Source organism: Cyprinodon tularosa, unplaced genomic scaffold, assembly GCF_016077235.1.
Source record: "Cyprinodon tularosa strain WSP-4 unplaced genomic scaffold, ASM1607723v1 ctg131, whole genome shotgun sequence".
NCBI lineage: Eukaryota > Metazoa > Chordata > Actinopteri > Cyprinodontiformes > Cyprinodontidae > Cyprinodon > Cyprinodon tularosa.
The window spans coordinates 796,968-817,011 of record NW_024038126.1 but is presented as its reverse complement, the minus strand read 5'-3'; positions in this window follow the sequence as shown (position 1 = coordinate 817,011).

The following is a 20,044-nucleotide window of genomic DNA, read 5'->3' as shown; positions in this document are numbered from 1 at the left end:
TAACACATCCTTTATGGTCTAAAAAGGTTCTCACATTCAAATCCACTCTCAAGGAAGCATGTTTGAAGGGGTTTACAAAAATGTGAATTGTGCATCATTATGCATTCTCAGGTTAATGCCTCATATTTATTATTTTTGATTAGTGTTTTCTACATGGAGTTCTAGTAGTCTGTGTTGTGCCGTAGATCGATAATAGATTGAGCAAGTATTTGGTTAAACAGGGCTTCTTTTCTTTTTGTCGAAAATAACTTTGGGTTTATTGTTTATATTTGGACTGCTTTAGATAAGATTTTGAACATTTTTCTGACAGTGTTGCTAAGAATATTTGACCAAAAATAGTCATAATTTTTTGCCAGAAAAGTATAAAGTTAGACATTTTGACAAAACTTTTTTTTTTCTTCAAAGCATGCCTATAGTGACTTATTTTTTTGTAACAGAGAATTCGTCAAACAACTTTAATTAGTGATGGTTATTGATTGATCAAGGTTGTATTCAAATTTTTATGGAAATTGTAAAAGAAAAAGTTAATCTAAAATACACTGTTAGGAGACAAGGAGAAAAACAAGGGAAACCGTATAGCCATAAAACTAAAATAATGGATTTCCCCATCCTAGAGGATGACTCCAAATCTTACTGCATTTATTGTTAAATAGAAATCTGAGTGCAATAGTGCAACTGTAATTTAAAAAAAATGGCTAAGTAACATTTACTTTTTCCTGTTTCTTTGTGCACTTCTATAAATTATAGACATAAGTTATTATCTTTGACTTTTCAATATATACTTAGTAGTTTGTAATGCTAACTCTTCTATTCTTTAATGTTTTACAGATTCATGCTTGCCTGATAATAACTCCTTGGGTAAAAATTTATTTTCTCACACAAAATAGAGTTTGGGACAGGATAATGTGTTTTTACTTTTGTGATCAGGCTTTTTCTTTTGTTCTTTGGTCCAATGTTTACTATAAAAATGTTCTCTTAAATAACATTGCATGTATGCAAAATGCTGTGAAACTACCTGTATCTTCAAAGTGTATGATTTCATGTCTAGCATTAAAATTATATGTCAAACTGAAATGATTGGTCTGTGTTGTTTTCATTTATTTGTAATCAAAATGATAAAAACATTAACTAAAACCATTGAGATTACATTGACATTAACAATAACATGAGTTAAAGCTTTTATTTCCATGTCAAGATACTTTAGCAAAAGAAGCAAAATCATATATAGGGTGAAAGTTGCTGAAATAGGCAAAAGAATGTCTAAAATGCAAGAATGTTTAAGATTTCATCATCAGCTTCATTTCATTCTGATTTTTTTAAGTTGTTTTGTTTTTGCTGTTTTGTGAAGAATGAAGTAATTTGACAAAAAAATTATAATAATAAAATAATTTTCAAATTTTCAAAAGATTAATTGAACCAAAATCATAATTACCAGCCAATCCTTGAGCATTGTTGCAAGAGTCACTGGTGAAAAGGGGTCGATGAGGAAGAAGTTGGCTTTAAAAAGGTAAGAGTGTGATGGTGATCCATTTTCATACTGATTTATTTTCACTTTAATCTAAAATAGACTTTCCTCATAGCTTTGTTAGAAGCTCTGCCTCTGTCAAACTCCACCTTGTATAAGAATTTGTTGGTATTTAAAGCTACAGTGTGTAATTTTCAGCGACATCTAACGTCCAGACTACAGACCGCAACAACATGAACATCTCCCCCCCACTGCTTCTCCCCCCCAACAGTACGGCGAGCGTTACAGGACAAAATGTCTTCCACGATGTCCGCATCACCTACCTTCTCAAGTGATGAGGTTTGTTTACATAGATAATTTTACAGATAGTATTTCATTAGTCTGTGTAGGGTATGGATTTCATGTAGACTTAAGATAATAAATATACCCGTTATTTTTTCTACATCGTTGTGACGTTTTGGTGAGCTGCTTTGCAGGGTGATATAAACAGACGAAGTAATTGTAGTCATTAGTTTAACAGCAAGATTGTGTTCGCTGGAAGAATATATATTCCCCGTTTACAGAGTCCAAGTCTTGTTTGTGGCACGGGGGTTACAAGGCGAGGAAAAGGAAGAGGGCGAGAAGGAGGGCAGAGAGGCCGGGGTGGGCGTGCAGCCAGGGCCAGGCAAGGGAGAGGTGCCAGCGGGGTGACTAGAGCAGAGGAGGAAAGGCTTGAAGATCTCCAAAGGAGCCGGAGAGAGGTAACCGAGGTATATATCCAGAAAATTATTTTACAGAAAATTACTGAATCATTAACTGTGAAACGTCAGGGACGTTGCTGAATAAGTATACTGGAGAGTAACAGCATCATCACGCAGCATGTTATTGTAATGGGCGATCTCGCAATCGCTAGTTTGTTGGCTCTGCGCTGCCGTAGCGCAAAGATGTCTGCCTCCATGGCTGCGAGACCCGCTCCTATGTAATTATAAATAACGAATTCTAAGGCAACGCAAATATTATGGTTAAGAGGCTGCGCCCGTAGATGATGAAAAATAACATAGTTATGTATAATATATTACATTTCTGACTGTATATCCCTGTAATTATTACACACTGTAGCTTTAACTCTCGACCAAATAAAAAAGCTATTCTTTTTTTTTATTATCATTATTTTTGTTTTTTATACAGTGTCCTGACTGGCAATGTGGCAATAAGAATAATTGTTTTGATGCCAAAAAGAGCCCAACAGATTTTACTTTCACAAGAGGATCAGTACAGCTATCGCCATAGTGTTCCGCTTGTTTTATGCATATAAATTGCTTTATTATAATTATGCAGGGAGTTTCACAGACTATATGGACACTGCAATGTAAGTAGAACAGGAAAGGAAAAACAGAAAAAAAGGAGAAAAGATGAAAGAAAGAGGAGATAAAAGAGAGATAACGATAAAAAAATCTTCAGTCTGCTTCATCTCCTGCAAAGAGATGTAAAAAGAGCAGCACAACCAACGGACCTGGTACAAGATATACAATAAAGTAACACCTTGATACTATCGCTGAAATAAACGTTGTATTATGTATTCTGTGTTACCTAAAGATAAGAATATGGGCTTTCTGTGTGGAAGTGAATCTCTTAGTACCTGGAACCAAGCACCTGTAGTTGTTTGTGAAAATGCACTTGTGCGTGTAAAGTTATTTCAAAAAAAGAATTAAAAAAGTAATTCAGCTGGGATTCAGTAAGCGATATATAAGCATTTTAAAAATGTTTTGTCTTTGAAGACATTTCTTGATTTGACAACATCTGAAAACGTTGCTGATTTTTCAAAGAACATAGTTTTTTTTTTTTTTTAGATTAGGTTGTTTTAAAAGAAAAAGGGAAGCATGTACGTTGCTTTTATTTTTCAATCATTATTAAGACCCAGAACAGAGCAGACAATCAGAGTGCAGAGCATCCAGAACGTTGAAGTGTAAAATCAACTTGATCATTGTTTGACCCAGCATCCACATTTCAGTGTTTTATGTTTTTTTGACCCCAAAACGTGTTCAGTGTGAAAGCACCATTACCCTTTCCCAAGGAAAGCAGAGACATTTATCTTTGATTCTGAAAACTCTGTTTTATTTTACTGCAAAATCTTCCAGTGAATTGTCTTTAATAATCTTTTGGCCTGGCAAATAAAGCGTACAGATGGGTATGTTAGAGGGCTTATTCTTTCAGTTTTGTTTGCTGCCTGAGTTGCTGAGCTGGAAGTTCTTGTTTGGAATTACAGGGAGAGTTTTACATGTATCTTTTAGGTATCCAGCATTTAGCTCAGCATTAACCTCAAGTTAGATCGTATATTTTCATTTACAGATTTGGTTTGAGGGTCTTAATTATGATGAAAAATAAAAGCAACATACATGCTTCCCTTTCTCTGTTAAAACAACCTAAACTTTAGACAAAAAAATTTTCTTTGAAAAAACACCAACGTTTTCAGATATTGTCAAATCAAGATATGCATGCAAAGACAAAATATTTTTAAATGCTTACATAACGATTACTGAATCCCAGCTGAATTGCTTTTTTATTCAGTTCAAGGTTAAAAAAATACCAACAAATTCTTATACAAGTTGAAATTTGACAGAGGCAGAGCTTCTAACAAAGGTATGAGGAAAGAGTTATTTAGATTAAAGTGAAAATAAATCAGTATTAAAAGCAGTTCATGAGTCACCATCACACTCTTACCTTTTTAAAACAAACTTCTTCCTCATTGACCCATTTTAACCAGTGACTCTCTCAACAATGCATTTGGATTGGCTGGTAATTATGATTTGGTTGAATTGCTATTATAATTTTTTTGTCATATTACTTCATTCTTCACAAAAGAGCAAAAACAAAACAACTTAAACAATCTGAATGAAAATAAGCTGATGGAGTAAATCTTAAACATTCTTGCAGTTTAGACTTTTTTTTTGCCTATTTCAGCAACTTTCACCCTATATATGATTTTGCTTTGTTTGCTAAAGTATCTTCACATGGAAATAAAAGCTGTAACTGAGAAATTCTATATAATCTCAATGGTTTTAATACATTTTATATAATTTTGATTACAAATAAATAAAAACAACACACACCAATCATTTCAGTTTGACATATAATTTTAATGCTAGACATGAAATTATAAACTTTGAAGGTGCAGGTAGTTTCACAGCATTTTGCATACATGCAATGTTATTTAAGAGAACATTTTTATAGTAAACATTGGACCAAAGAACAAAAGAAAAGCCTCATCACAAAAGTAAAATCACATTATTCTGCCCCAAACTCTATTTTGTGTAAGAATATAAAGTTTTACCCAAGGAGTTATTATGCAGCAACTATAGCATTAAGGAATAGAAGAGTTAGCATTACAAACTACTATGTATATATAGAAAACTGTCTATAATTTATAGAAGTCCACAAATAAATAGTAAAAAGTAAATGTTAATTAGCCATTTTTTGTAATTATTTTTAATACTATTAATATTATTCTTATTATTTTTATTGTTATTATAGTAAGCCTAGACTAAAACCAAACTGCTCAAAGTATATTTCTTATTTGAAAAGGTTGAGCCATATAAAAGCCTGGTGAGGTATATTAACAATAGTATAATACAGTACAGTATACCATCAGCACAATGCTTCAACTGAAAAAATCTTAGAATATAGGTGTAGCATTTGAATTGTAACCAACACTAGACGGATGTTATTCATTTACATATTTTACAGCAAAAGACAAGCAAAGGCTAAGTGTGCACTAAATATGTTTGCACATTCTCACCACCACCAGATTTAATTGGAACAACAAAAGACATGACACTTGTCATTGTTCTTTTTTTTTTTTTTTTTTCCGATCATGAATTTGGCCTAAGATTTCTATTTTAAAAGTTTTTCCCTGGTTTTTGGTCACCCAACTGTGTATAAGAATTTTAATATGACCCTTGATTATTCAGTGATCATCAATGATTAAAGTTGTTTGACCGATTCTCTTTTAGAAAAAAATGAGCTATTATTGGCATGCTTGTTAAAAATTGTAACTCTCTACTTTTCTTGCAAACGATGATGACTATTTTTGATCAAATATGCCTAGCGACACACTGTTCAAATTGTTTAAAATCTTGTCTAAAGCAGCCCAAATATAAAAAATGGAAATAATTCTGTTTTTTTACAAAGAGAAAAGAAGCCCTCTTTAATTAAATACTTGCTTAATCTATTATCAATCTACGGCACAACACAGACTACTAGAACGCCATGGAGAAAACACTAATCAACATCAACAATAAATATGAGGTATTAACTTGAGGATGCATAATGATGCACAATCACGTTTTTGTACGTCCCTTCAAACATGCTTCTTTGAGAGTGTAACTAAATGTGAGAACCTTTTTTGACCATAAAGGATGTGTTAAGTCTCTACACCACATTTCAGACCTAATACAAGATTGGGAAAAGTTTAGAAGCAACATATTCGTTGAGAGTACATTATTCTTCAACAAAACCTTTTCCTCAAAATTCCTCTTTCATTTCAGCCCCCCTTCCTTTGGTCATCAGCGTCTTTGTTGAACCACTGAGTATCTTCCAGCGTGCTGCTCAGGGATGGGATGGCCTCATCATTTGACTTCTCCTTCATCTACAAGACACATTTCTATTTCAGATAACGTGGTGATCATGATTGCTTTTGCTCCTTTATGTGAAGTAGATTCCACTCACCTTTAAATTAACAATCCTTCTAACTTTACATTCTGTCCCCTTGATACGGTGAGGACCAGCCCAGTCTGCTCTGTCAGCTTCTTCTTTGGTAGAAAGCATCACAAAGGCCAATTTATTCTCCGGAGAGCTGGGACAGGCCTTGATCTTGGATTAGAACAAAGAACACAAATGTGAATCTTAATTGGATTATAGATATAAAGTTGTGTGTAATAAAGGACAAACTTAAAGCTATAAATGCATTTGTAAAATGTGTATTTGAACCTACATCGCACATGGTGATATTGCCCCATTGATTAAAATAGGCATGCAGATCTCCTCCACTGATATTGGAATTCAGCTCTGTGATGCAAAAGCCATGGTCCTGTTTAAATAGATACAAACATTAAGCTCGACGATTACAATTTTAGCTTTAAATAGCTCCATTTAGCATTAGAAGAACATTACCATATCATAGTAATGGGACAAGCCAGCCATATGGTTCTTTGAAAGACTAATGAAAACTCTTGATCGAGGTGCAGTCTCCATGTTTTCTGAGGGAAAAACAAATTTTGGACCTTTTAATAAAAACAGGCTAAAACAATTACAAAAACAACAAATATGAAATGAAGAAAAGGTTTCCCCTACCGTAGGTTATTGTCCAGGTGGAGATGTGAGAGATCAATGTAGAATACACGGCACTGCAGGCCTTATTTAAGCTGTCAGGGGCGGAGCAATGGGGTTGGCCAAGACACAAATTTCCACTTTGCAAAAACCTGTTTATCAGGGGCCTTTCTAAGGAGTGACTGAGCATTAAAAAAATGTTTGTCTCACAAGATCTGAAGTTTTTTTTTAAAATGATTAGCTTGACACATTGGCAATTTTAAGATCTTTCTGTAAATTGCAAGGAAAGGCAATGGAACTCAACTACAGTATAAAAAAAAATCATGACACATCTAAGGCTCATCATGTGAATATGAATTAGATTATGTATTTTAACACCTATCTCAAATTCTCACAGGTTTTTATGCAGATGTTACCGATATTATTAAGATCTCCATCAGAAAATAATGACATTTTAACACTAAAATATATATATACTATGAATGTTAGAATGTATCAAAATTTGAAATTCCATAAAAATGTTGTTCTTGTATTAAGAGGGTCTTTCCATAACATCAAGGGGTACATGTGTTACTTTTTTTTAGTGCACGTTGATAGCCAGTTTTGCAAGTTATTTTTTCTTTAGCATGTAGGAGCAGTGGTGGGCGGTCAGGGCCTTCAGGGCCTTCACCAAACATACCAAACACTAACCTACATTCATAACATAAACTTGAATTTTTATGTATTAATTTAATCAAAACAATCCGTTCTCTTAATTCCATAGCATTACTCTTGGCTGCGCTGTTTCCATTAGATTTATTTTGTTGCCATATTTTTTGTCCAATCAGATTTTAGCCTTAGTGCATTGCTATGTCAGTAAAATCTGTCGAGGGCAAATGGAGATACTACGACCATCCGCTTAAAGACAGAAGGATGGATTTTGGATTAGAAATAATTACCATCTCTGGGGAGTGTGATATATTTTCTTTTCATGCTTTACTATGTGTTTTATCTGGTAAGTAGATTCATTTTGAATCTGAACGGCTCCTGATAATGTAATTTTGGCGAAGCCGTGGTTATAGAGTGGAGTTTTACCATTGTCTTAACTTTGCTACTTGCTTAATTGAGCTCAGTACCTCTATATTGAGCTCTATATCTGTGTTTGTTACATTTCATATTTGAGCACTGTTTGGGCTGTATCTAATTAAAATGTCAAAGTGTTGTTATTAAGCCCTTAACATCTATCATTGCATATATGCATCAAACCCTTTCTATTACCAAAATAGTATACGCCTTCCCTAAGTGGCAGTTATTACATATTCAGTGAACAGGAACATTTGAAGATTAGATAGTGAACAGGAACATTTGAAGATTAGATAGATAGATAGATAGATAGATAGATAGATAGATAGATAGATAGATAGATAGATAGATAGATAGATAGATAGATAGATAGATAGATAGATAGATAGATAGATAGATAGATAGATAGATAGATAGATAGATAGATAGATAGATAGATAGATAGATAGATAGATAGATAGATAGATAGATAGATAGATAGATAGATAGATAGATAGATAGATAGATAGATAGATAGATAGATAGATAGATAGATAGATAGATAGATAGATAGATAGATAGATAGATAGATAGATAGATAGATAGATAGATAGATAGATAGATAGATAGATAGATAGATAGATAGATAGATAGATAGATAGATAGATAGATAGATAGATAGATAGATAGATAGATAGATAGATAGATAGATAGATAGATAGATAGATAGATAGATAGATAGATAGATAGATAGATAGATAGATAGATAGATAGATAGATAGATAGATAGATAGATAGATAGATAGATAGATAGATAGATAGATAGATAGATAGATAGATAGATAGATAGCAAGCAAGCAAGCAAGCAAGCAAGCAGCTGGCTGTTCAAACAACAAGGAAATGCCAATTCCCCCTAAAGAGAAAACAAAACATGGCCATGATGTACTGAGCAAAACATGTTCACGATGCAGTACATGAAACATTTAGAAATTAACTCATGTAATGAACAAGGAACTTTAAAGAGAGGGGGAAAAAATATCCCCTAATTATCCTCTCTTGCTGAAATATGGGTCATTTTCCTTGGAACAAGATTTCATTTGCATGAGGGACTTTCTTCCTCAATACACAGGAAAGAGAGACACGAGTAAACTCAGTTTACTAGCACCTTGCAGTGCTTTATCTGGAACCACACATGAACGTCCTTTTCCTCAAGCTGAACCAATGAAGTCACAATCACCAAAATCATAATCACAGCTTAAATATGTAATCTAAATCCCCTTATTGTGCCACAATGGGGAAATACGTTCTCTGCATGGCAGTGGGCTGCCACAGTGCGGCATCCAGGGAGCAATCAGGGGTAAAAGATTTTGCTCAGGAACCCAGAGTGGAGGCTGTTGGAATCTAACCAGGTACTTGCAACCTTCTCAGAGCACAGGCGCACTGCTTGAACCACTAGGCCAACACCCCCCAAAGTAAATACTAAGAAGGATCCAAACAAGAATAATTTTATACAGGAAATTTAAAACAAATCTTGTCCTTCCATTGTAGATAATCCATCTTAGTAAGAACATCTGTCACTTCAATCATACTCAGGTCAAGAATCAGTCACTGCTAGGTGGGTTCAGCGACAAGCACCCCAGAAAATCTTTTATATTCCACTATTTAAATCAGGCAATTTTCAGAGTTCTAAGGGGCAAAAGCAACATCATTATGATTTTGATCACGCTAGGTGGTATTCCCCCTTCCATGCCAGATATTTCAAGCATTATAAAATTGTAAACTTCATTGTTATGTCATCTTTCTTTTGAAGATTCTATCTACAAGTGGTTTGACATGTGTACCAAAAGACATTCCAGTATAAGGAAAATAAGTTACCTCATATCTACTTCAGTATTTAAAATTAACACCCTAGCCCTATTACATTATTATGTTGAAAATAGTGCCTAATCTGCTAACTGTTGTAATGGAAAGCCAGCTTTTGAACATATTTCTATTATCCTTTTAAAAAATAATTTAAGTATCATGCAATAACAATTTGACTTTTAATACATATACATTTTTAGGAAGGTATCTCCAGATGAAACTGTTCCCATAATTTCCCCCACAGAAACATGAGAATATTAATTTGCCTGTACGAGTTTATCGTAAATAAATCACATTTGTTTAAGTGGATTCCAGTGTATGATTCTGCATCTGCCCCTGCTCTGAGTTGCCACCTTACCATGGTACCCTGAGCTGGATTGTCAAGGTTGAGAGATTAAGCCAAGAAATAGTCAGACTTTCCTTGACGCATCATCATCTTGGTGCCTGTATGTTGGGGTTTATCCTGTTGAATGAGAGGGTGGTCTCCCTCCGTTTACATACTGTAAATGTATGGGGATGGGTTCTGATTGTTTTTTGGGCTTATGCGCCAAATGGCAGTTCAGATTTCACAGCCTTTTTGAAATCCTTGGAGGGGATAATGGAGAGTGCTTCTCCTGGGAATTCCCTTGTTCTGCTGGCAGACTTCAATGTACATCTGGGCAAGGACAGTGAGACCTAGGCTGTGGTTGGGGAGAAAAGCCCACCTGATCTGAACCAAAGATCTTTCACTTCTGTGCTCACCATGGATTGTCTATAACAAACACCATGTTCAAGCACAAGGATGTCCATATGTGCTCTTGGTACCAGGACACCGATGGCCATAGTTCAATTACCTTTGTTGCTGTTTCATCTGACCTGTGGCCAAACACCGACCACTACCTGATGGAGAGCTGGCTTTGACGGTGGGGGAGGAATTCAGTCAAACTTGGCAGGCCTAAACATATTGTGAATTTTCTGGGAGCTTCTGGCAAAGCCACCTGTGAGACAGAGCTTTAAACACACTTCATGAGTGATGTTGCCACTCCTACCTTTTTGGAGCCAAATTCTTCCACTTTTATTGCCACATTTTGACCAGCAACACATGCACTATGCACTTGGATTGGTTGGTATTTATGATTTTGGTTTATTTGACTTTAAATGTCAGTTTTTGTTTGTATTTTTTCATATTATTCGATCCTTTAATCCCAATAGGATGGCCGGGAAGGCAGTGGCAAAGGAGAACCTCTGGAGGACGGTGGCAAAGGAGGACCTATGGAGTCTCAGCAGCAGGAACCTTGGAGGCTGGCATCTCAGCTGCAGGAACTCACAAAGAGGTGGCATCTCAGCAGGGTTTCTTGGTGGCTATTGCAGTTGAATTTTCCTATTGATTCAAATGGTAGAGTTGTGTGACTGGTACAGGCTATGATGTTTATACCCAATGTCTTGAAGCAAATGCCTCAGACTGATAAAGCGCTGGGATAAGTCACACTTTAAGAACCAACAGAGGCACCATCCACTGAACATCTGGGGGAGTTTATCTGATGGAACACATTATTTGACAGTTAATTTTGCATATATTATGTTTTGAGTCCCCAGTGGAACACAATTAATGACTGGCAACAATGATGTACCACAAAAACTCTTTAACAAGGAACACTGGAATAGACTCTCCTTAAAGTGATGCTGTTTTGAAGTTGTCATCAGTAATACATTTTTAGTAAAGGAGTTTTATAAATTCTCTGCCCAACAGCATGAGACAACATGACAACTATGACACTCTGTAATACATGTTCTTGGATGATGTTGCCAATATAAAAGTCTAACTCAAAATCCTTTGTATATCTAATACAAGATACTTGTGAGTAATGTTATCAGTTTCATAGGAATCTCAGAACTTCAGAACTGAAAACACAGTCTAGCAGCCAACAACACTTCCTCAAAAAGAAAAGCCTACCTTATCTCTAACTGGATGCTGATGTATTTTCCTTATGACATACGGCTGTTGGGTAATAAGGGTATTTTCTCTTCCTCCTTACATGGAAATCAAAGACCCATTCAAGTCAACTCAGTTTACAGGCATCTTGCAGGTTTACTTCCTTTTGAACCTTTACCTTGCTGACATTTTTCTTTTCTCTCAAAATATTATTATTTTATATATATTTAATTTTACTTCTTGGATTTGCATTCTGAATTGGTTTGAATGCATGCCAATTGCTCTAAATTAGTTTAAATGCTAATTTGACCTCATTCCAAACCCTACAAGATAAACTTTGGTGTTATAAAATGTATACATCCTAATACATTTTTTTTTCATGTTTACATAGTAACTTAATTTACCTGAGGAGTTTCACTAGTTTAGTTTTGAGTTTATAATTCAAATATGTTTGATATTGTGTTGAATAATTTTTGTTAATAAATTATATTAAATTGTATTATTAATCAATAATTTTTTTAATGACTGTTGTTGTGAATGTATTCTGAATGTGTACAGAGTTCATTGTTTGACCATAATTTGATCTTCAATACTCTTTAATTAATTTTCCTAATACACAGCCAGTTGTGTGTGTGTTCAAAGAACAACAGTTTTTCTCTTATCCTGGTATCAGTCATACCATCTTTCTTATTAGATAGGTATTTTGCTGGCCAAATTTACACAAAGATGTCAAAGATTATGGCTCCATCTGAATACCTTAAATTGGTAAGGACACTAAAGGCTGAATTATACTCAGAAACTAGGTCATCTGTGTATATGTCGCAATTAAAACAAATATGCCCCCGCTCCTTCCACAGACACTTTAATGCACCTTTCCGAAATTGGAGTCTGTAGTGAAGCTAAGTGAGGCAGATGAATAATGATTGATTTATTAGTCCTGCTATGGCTAAATTAGAATAGCTTTTTTTAAAGCTAACTACAAACCTTGCTAGAGCCTTTCCTACTTCATCCTTTGTAAACATTGTATTACCTACTAACCAGCGGCAGGGCTGTCAACTCTCCACCATTGGGTGTGAGATCACTTTTCTTCATAAGCTCTCCCTCCAAATCCGCATATTTGGACATTAAAAATGATGGACATTGAAAATAAACTCCATTCCACTTATTTATTTATATATATAAAAAAAAACTACGCTGATAAAAATCAAGTCTGTGTTTTCAACAAAATCTTAGTGCTAAGACACCAAAGGAAATGCCAGGTTTATAGCCAGACCGCATTTTTGCACCAGTCCACCTATTCACTGTACTGAGAGCATCAGAGCTGAAAGACCTGCGCCAGATGTTAAAAAATACTGGGATATCTGAGCATTTATTACGAGGAATGTCATGAACTTTTATCTTATCTTTATTTTATCATGAATAAGATAATTCACTTTGTAAATCAATTACTATTTAAGCAATATGATACTTGAGTAGACTAGAATATAGTATACATATTCAATAGGTATACTATATAATGATCAATAAGTCTACTTATTGATCAAGTGATCAATAAGTAGACTGATAAAATAAAATCTGATTTGATAAAATCAAATTGACATCAAATGGTTTGTTTTCTCTGTGCCTAGTGTCACGTCTTGGTTGTGGTTTAGAGGCCCCAAATGCAGAGGCAGAGAGGCTGAGGTGATTTCTTGTAGTTTTAATGATGAATGCAGTTAACAAATGTAACAGAACAGAACCATGGAGACATCAGGGGAAAACACGCACAAGGAGCCAGGGAGAGACGAGGTGAGAGGACAACAGCAACAACAGGACCAGCAACAACCAGGAACCAACAAGGAGTGACAGCAGAGGAAGCTGACTAAGACAAAGGCAGGGCTAACAAGCTGACAAGGAGCAGGTGTGAGAGGAGACAATGAGGGAGCCAAGAGGAAAGGAAAACACAAGAGGGCAACAAAGGAAAACAACAGAAAAACCTGAAAGCTAACATAAATCTAGAAACTACAACAAAATAGGAATTAAACCAACAAAACTAGGAAACATGGAACAAGGTAAAGCACAACAGAACCAAAACCATGACACCTAGTGCTTTTTTTAGTGACTCATTTTTTTTACACTTTGATTGTTCTATTTCTGGCATCTGATTTGGTCCCAGTTTGAGTCCATGTTTTGCTCCCCAGTTAAATAATTATTGCTCAGTCTTGTTTAATAAACTATCGTTGGAATTTAGGACTAATTAAACCAACAGAAATATCTTAATTCTTAAAGCTTTCAGGTTTGCCTCACAAACCCATAGGAGGTCCACAAAAATAAAAATAACCATTGCATTTTATTTTTCAAAAGATCAGCCACCCAAGACAAGACCTACTAAAAAAAAAAAAAAAAAAAGGGCAGTCGTGGGTGAGCGGTTAGGGTGTCAGACTTGGATCCCAGGTTGGTGGGGAGAGTAATTAACCAGCGCTCTCCCCCATCCTCCTCCATGACTGAGGTACCCTGAGCATGGTACCGTCCCGCCACACTGCTCCCTTGGGGCGCCATTGAGGGCTGCCCCCTTGCACGGGTGAGGCATAAATGCAATTTCATGGTGTGCAGTGTTCACTTGTGTGTGCTGTGTCACAATGACAATGGGAGTTGGAGGAGTTTCCCAAAGGGCTTTCACTACATACAGATAGAATGTGCAGAATAACTCAGTTATCCAGGACTGACAGAGGAGGAACCACAGGAATGTCCCTAAACATATTAATTGTCTACACACCTTTTATAAAGTGTTGTTTTTGACAAGACCGGCTTTTCCCATAATTTTCTTAATAAATTCACTTACTTATCTCTATTGATTTTTGAATTTCACAGCAGTGACTCCGTTACAATTGCCTCCCCATTATGATCCTTGCATTTTTTTGTTGTCTCTCATATCCAGTCTTTGTCATGTCTCTTCCCAAAGACCTGTTCATTTGTAATACAGAAACACCATGGGTCACAATTTGTTACATTCATACATTGGTGTAACAGCCAAATGAATTGTGTCATAGATATTTTGTTAGAATAATTAAATGTAAAAATCATTGTACAATTTTTATCTCAGCAAGAAAAGAAGCGAATGCCTCTTCCCTATTATCTTTCTAGACCATTTCCACAGCAATGATCAGTTACAGTAAGCACAGCCTGACATAATAGTTCCTCATTCCAGACATCTATAAACAGACATCTATAACTTTGCTAATAATGCTTCCCTTGGGTTTATGCTTTCTTTAAATATGAGGATTATCTTGATAATTCTTGGTGGGGAGACAAAATCAGGTCAGGATGAGCTCCAGATAAAACAGTTTTACTTGACAGCAGTCACTTTGAAAACTATCTAATATGTATCCAATGTCGTACTACACAAGTGTGTTGTCAGGTTTCTGTTTCTGTTATGTTTTTTCTTTTGAGTATCCAGTTTTGCTTTGCTCCTTGTTTTCTAGTTTTAGTGGGTTAATTCTTAGTTTATTGAGTTCTTTGGTTTTTTCCCAGTTACTGTCCTAGTCTTGGTTCTGTTATGTTTTCTTTTGAGTGTTTAGTTTTCCTTTCTCCATGTTTTATAGTCCTAGTGGTTTAATTATTATTTTGTTGTTATTTACAGTCATTTTTTTTGTGCCATTTTTTGTTTTGCTTTTCGGATTTTTGGATATTTGGACTCCTGGTTTTCAGTTTGTTTTGGACTTAGTTTTTTGTGTTTGGATTTTGGATTTCACTGCCTCTGTTTTCTGTTCTTCTTTATTAAACCCACAAGATAATCATCTCTGCCTCCCTGCCTCTGCATTTTGGGTCATCAATCCACAAACAAATCATGACGTGTATATAAAAGTCCCACTCAAAAAGACAAAATAACAGTCCCTAGTCTTCTCTTTCTCTAAAGAATGTACATGAACAATAACCACATTCTGTAAATGACTGGTCTTTAAAACCTGAATCTAATAAAGTTGAATAATAGTTACAAGTTACAGGTATTTGGCTCCCTCTGTTGCTTCAATACCAGGTTTGCATGCAGAAAATAGAGAGAATAATGACATTTCAAATGTTTATACTCTACGTGGGCTTTATTATCCTACATCAAGGAAGTTCAGTTTTTAAAATCATTCAGATGTTTAAGCTGTGTCAGAACGTTTTTGTTTTTTTTTAATCTGCCGGTTTACCACCATTAATCCCCCATCGGTACACTTTCAGTGTAACATTTACCCTTCTAATTTCTACTGTCACAGCATGCAATGAAAATAATAAGTCTATATATATATATATATATATATATATATATATATATATATATATATATATATATATATATATATATATATATATATATATCATTCCGCATTACCCCCTACAGTGGGCCCTGGCCCATAAATATTTGCATCACTCATATAAGTAACTGTCATCATGATGCAAAGGATCTTCTTGAAATATTCATATTTTTATTGTTTTTGTTAGATTTTTATATCAGTTATACAAAAAACAAGTAAATGCCAGGTGTGTATAAGGACATTATAGAGGAGAAAATATATACAAAACAGTAAAAGGTTAATAAGTCAAAAAAGAGGAAAAAAAGACTAACACATACATTGAAAACTATTCATTTTGTCAAGAAGGTTTTTTGATTTAACTGCTTTTTGGTTTTCAAATTGTTTCATTGTGATGTTTAAGTTCTATTTGTGCTCTGAATTAAGCCCACAACAGATGATTGGCTGCTGGGTGGAGTGTTTTCTAGGATTCAGATAAATCCTGAAAGCTGGCCTCTGTTCAAAGTATGTTACCATGGTGATTAGCCTCGCTAAGAATGAATCCAGCTTCGTCGTACCGGAAAGTCAGGGTTAAACCTGGATTTATCTTGCTAATCATTCTTCGTGGTACAAGCCTCAGGACACGAGGAAACAGAAAAATATAACTTAGCTTTTTTTTTGGTTTTATCAGCATAATAAAAGCTCTATTATAAGCAAAACCTATCTAAAATTGATTTCTGATATTAAATGAATGACTAAGTGGACCTACTTGAGTGTCCAGCGAGACATAAGAATTATTATTGCTTCAACTCTGTCAGATTGTGTTCAATTATGTGATGTCAGTTTTCTGGAGATTAAGTAAATCACACCTGATTATTATGTACAGAAAAACATTGATGTAATTTATTTACACATTTTACAGCATAATGTGAAGAAAAGACAATGTACAGTATGCATATTATGACCAACACTAGAAGTTGCGCACAGTTTTTAATATTGCAATAATTACAACAAGCATTGGACCTCCAGCACAGGTGTAATCCATGATTTTAGCTCTCTGGATAATTTTTATATTCAACATTTTCAGCATGATTTTGTCTCATGACATCAAATCAGAGTTTAAAGTGAAATTATATCTTCATATACACTATATTGCCAAAAGTATTTGCTCACCCATCCAAATTATTGGAATCAGGTGTTCCAATCACTTCCATGGCCACAGGTGTATAAATTCAAGCACCTAGGCATGCAGACTGTTTTTACAAACATTTGTGAAAGAATGGGTCGCTCTCAGGAGCTCAGTGAATTCCAGCGTGGAACTGTGATAGGATGCCACCTGTGCAACAAATCCAGTCGTGAAATTTCCTCGCTCCTAAATATTCCACAGTCAACTGTCAGCTGTATTATAAGAAAATGGAAGTGTTTGGGAACGACAGCAACTCAGCCACGAAGAGGTAGGCCACGTAAACTGACGGAGCGGGGTCAGCGGATGCTGACGCGCATAGTGCGAAGAGGTCGCCAACTTTCTGCAGAGTCAATCACTACAGACCTCCAAACTTCATGTGGCCTTCAGATTAGCTCAAGAACAGTGCGCAGAGAGCTTCATGGAATGGGTTTCCATGGTCGAGCAGCTGCATCCAAGCCATACATCACCAAGTGCAATGCAAAGCGTCGGATGCGGTGGTGTAAAGCACGCCGCCACTGGACTCTAGAGCAGTGGAGACGCGTTCTCTGGAGTGACGAATCGCGCTTCTCCATCTGGCAATCTGATGGACGGGTCTGGGTTTGGCGGTTGCCAGGAGAACGGTACTTGTCTGACTGCATTGTGCCAAGTGTAAAGTTTGGTGGAGGGGGGATTATGGTGTGGGGTTGTTTTTCAGGAGCTGGGCTTGGCCCCTTAGTTCCAGTGAAAGGAACTCTGAATGCTTCAGCATACCAAGACATTTTGGACAATTCCATGCTCCCAACTTTGTGGGAACAGTTTGGAGCTGGCCCCTTCCTCTTCCAACATGACTGTGCACCAGTGCACAAAGCAAGGTCCATAAAGACATGGATGACAGAGTCTGGTGTGGATGAACTTGACTGGCCTGCACAGAGTCCTGACCTCAACCCGATAGAACACCTTTGGGATGAATTAGAGCGGAGACTGAGAGCCAGGCCTTCTCGTCCAACATCAGTGTGCGACCTCACAAATGCGCTTCTGGAAGAATGGTCAAAAATTCCCATAAACACACTCCTAAACCTTGTGGACAGCCTTCCCAGAAGAGTTGAAGCTGTTCTAGCTGCAAAGGGTGGACCGACGTCATATTGAACCCTATGGATTAGGAACGGGATGTCACTTAAGCTCATATGTGAGTCAAGGCAGGTGAGCAAATACTTTTGGCAATATAGTGTATCTTTGATAAATTCTTAATAGCATTTGGCAAATTTAAAATTGACCAATATAACTTCAAAGTGACAGTGATTAACCAATTACCAGAATTGGCTGAATAATAATCTTATATTTAACTGATTCTCTATTGAAAGATAAATTAGTTAGTAAAATGAGTGGGAAGAAAATAATTTGTCAAAAAATTTAGATTTTTACTTCCCTGCCACCAAATTACAGAATAACACGTGTTAAAATGGGGCAAATGTTGTAGAGAGCAGTCCAAATTTTAATCACCCACACAAAGTTCTGTTTTTTGCAGCCCATTATGAGTAAAAGAAGAGCTTTTAATGAAAAAACCTGCCCAATCTGGCATGTAGTGCAATTACAATTCAATAAAGAAAGCTCAAATCAAAGACAATAATAAATATGTTGCAGTAATGTGTATACATAATGATGCACATTTCCCATTTCTGCTCATCCTTTATTTACACATCCCTAGAACTAACCCAGAATGTGAAAACGTTTTGTGAACATAAAATAAATCTGTCATGTCTCCATAACACATTATAGACCTAACCAGATTAGGAAGAGTTTAGAGGTAGCTCCTCCCTTTAATGTTAAAATTGCTTGCTTTGTTCCTCATCATCGTCTAGCCATTCTGGGTCTTCCAGCATGTAGCACAGCCCCCGAGGACGTTGACGAGGTAGAGATTTTCTTGTTTGCAATGGGACGGGCTCATCGTCTGGTTCATCTTTGCTCTACAAGAGAGATTTGTAATTTAATGATGATCAAGAACACTTAAGCTATTTTATGTAATGTAGATTAAATTCACCTTTGGACTAACAACCCTTTTAACTTTAATTTCTGCCCCACGGATATCATGTGGACCAGCCCAGTCTGCTCTGTCTGCTTCGTCTGCTGTACGAAACCTGACAAAGGCAAGTTTATCCTTTGAAGAGTTGGAACAAGTCTTGATCTTGGATAAAAACAAAAAACACAAATTTAAAATCCGTATGTGAGTATAGAAATAGTTTTGTGAATGATTCAGAATAAAACCATAGTAACAGAGATTTTTTAAAGGTATTTAAAAATGTGGGTTTGGATTTACCTTGCACATGGTGATATCCCCATATTCTTTAAAATATGCGCGTAAGTATCCTTCATTTATGTTGTGACCCAGATTCATAATAAGCAAGCCATGATCCTATTAAAAGATATTTTAAAAAAAACAGTGAGCCTAAATATTGCAACGTTAGCTTGCTTCAAATAGCTCCGTAAAGTAAAAAAAACTGTTACCAAAGGATAGTGTTTGGACAAAGCAGCCATATATTTCCTTGGGAGAGAAATGAAAACTCGCTTTTGAGGTGCAATCTCAAGATTTTCTGAAAGAAATAAAATACAATTTAGGACCTTTTTTCAAATATAAAATTGTAAGAAAAAAACATCCTCAAATTAATAAAATAATGAGCAACAAAACATTAAAACAATAAGAGTTTTTCCTACCAGATGCCATGTTCCAGATCTAGGTGTGTGACAAGCTTGAACAGCAAAGAACATTAATGAACGTAAAAACATGAAACAGGCCTCTTTTATTTTTGACAAAGGAAGCTCCTCCTACATCAGAAGTTGTTATCAGTCAGTTTAATGTTGTAAGACCTGTTAAGCAGCCACGCTTGAAATTTGTTAAGGCAGTTGTGAATGGCTTGCAGCTTTTTCAATTTGAATTATATCAAGGTGTTTTCCAATACACCCAATCATTCAGCACCTAATCATTCAAACATTAGTTTGCCTATGGTGGTGAACTACAATTTTCTCCGAGATTTTTGATAGAAGGA